The sequence below is a fragment of the Parasteatoda tepidariorum genome, chromosome 5, assembly GCF_982258835.1.
Source record: "Parasteatoda tepidariorum strain Cologne lab strain chromosome 5, Ptep-v5.0, whole genome shotgun sequence".
NCBI classification, from domain to species: Eukaryota; Metazoa; Arthropoda; class Arachnida; order Araneae; family Theridiidae; genus Parasteatoda; species Parasteatoda tepidariorum.
This window is the reverse complement of record NC_141759.1, coordinates 94,296,643-94,298,544: the sequence shown is the minus strand read 5'-3', so window position 1 is coordinate 94,298,544 and position 1,902 is coordinate 94,296,643. Positions and strand designations below refer to the sequence as shown.

General features: G+C 32.0%; 1 non-coding gene across 1 annotated transcript; it reads left to right on the top strand.

Moving 5' to 3' along the window:
• The first annotated feature begins 1,579 nt into the window (after positions 1-1,579).
• On the top strand, positions 1,580-1,659 carry LOC122269389 (U6atac minor spliceosomal RNA). Its single transcript, XR_006225157.1, has one exon. It is a non-coding gene; the product is annotated as a U6atac minor spliceosomal RNA (small nuclear RNA).
• Positions 1,660-1,902: the final 243 nt, after the last annotated feature.

The window sequence follows — 1,902 nt, the reverse complement described above, 5'->3', positions numbered from 1 at the left end:
GTAATAATTGCCTTGGATTCGAGAAACTCTAAATAAGTGTCTAAAAAGAAATCTTTCTCGCTTAAGATTTTTTTTTCTCGAAGTACATAGTAATAATTGCCTTGGATTCGAGAAACTCTAAATAAGTGTCTAAAAAGAAATCTTTCTCGCTTAAGATTTTTTTTTCTCGAAGTACATAGTAATAATTGCCTTGGATTCGAGAAACTCTAAATAAGTGTCTAAAAAGAAATCTTTCTCGCTTAAGATTTTTTTTTTTTACTTAATTTTCATCTGCATGGAAATAATTGTCTGCATGTATGAGTTCAAGATGTAAATAATAAATATGACTTTTTTTCAGTTTTTTTTCTATGTGTATATTATTAACAGTTTTAACTACCATGTCATGCTGAAATATGCATAACATATTTTAAACATTTAAAAACAAAATTATTTCTTTATTTAATACTTATTCAATAAATAAAAATCATTAATATATTATGTAATCTTTTTTATTATGCATTTTTAATTTCGGAGGTGTCTGGTGTAGCTTAGCCCTGCAGTCGCTCCCTCAGGGCCATTTTCTAAATTTATTAATTTATATGTACACAAAAATGAATCTTTTTTTTTTACTTTGGAGCTCCATATGATTCCATAATTTAAAAAAAAAATTATGTATAATTTTAATTATTCATATTTGATTCTTCATTTGTGCAGTTTATGATGTTTATTGTATAATTGCTTGCCCGTATCACTCTGGAATAATAGATGGGCAATTGGAAATATACCAATCAATATTCAATTTCTTGATAAATTCATCAACTTGTTCAAACCAAAAATATTTCTGGATATGCCATTACGTCTGTTGCTTTCCACCATATTAAGTACCAAGTTAACTATGCTATTACGTAATTAAAATTATAGTGTTTTTTCGATTGTTGTTGTTGTTGACGTATGCCTGTTTAGGCAGAGCGGTGCGATTGTTCTTGTTTTCCAGTGGTGCCATCTATGGCCAAGAATTCGACTTTTGCCACACCATACGTCACACCCGTTAATAGGGCTGACCGATTCATACATCCATTCATTCAGTCACAGATCGTAATTTTGATCTGAATCAAAGAACGATCGATCTCCAATCCAGTACCCCCAGATGTATTGATTTGTTATAGGAACATGGAGAACTTTGCCACTCGACAGATTTAACGTGCGTCAGTCAAATCTTCTGCCGGCGGGGTTCGAACCCTCGAACTCTCGGACATGGGCCCAGCGCCCTACCGACCAGGCTATCCCGGCCCCGTTTTTTCGATTAATTTCTTTAAATTTCAGTCATACGTCTATTCATTCATACATCAATTGACATAGTTTCCCTGAAAAACTCATAAACTTTGCTTTGTACAAGAAATATAGTCTGTAGGTGTAGAAGGGCCTAAAAAAAAATTTTTTTTTCCAGCAAAATTACTCACCGCGTCCGTTTAGTAAGATGTTATACCGTGGAAGTAAACCTTCATGCCCAATTTTCTTTCAACTACATTTGTAATTTAAAACTTAAATTATAGAAAAAAAATGACATTATTACATTGAAATCACATTGTCAACGTGAATTGTGTTACATGAAAGGAGAGAAGGTTAGCACTTCCCTTGACAAGGACGGCATGTCAACGACAACGTGAATGAAGATATTTTCACATTGAAATCACATAGCCACACGAAAGAGGACATTGTCACATAAGAATAGAAGAGGAGAGTCACATAGCCAAGTTTATTTACCAATTTTATTAATTTGACATTCAATTGATTAGGAGAAATTTATATTCAATTCTTTACATTTCATTGAATAATAATAGAGTGCTAAACAGAAAATATAGTGGTCTGCTTAAGTTAAAAACAAAATGGATATTTTTTTTTTTAGCTACCACTTCAGTGTTA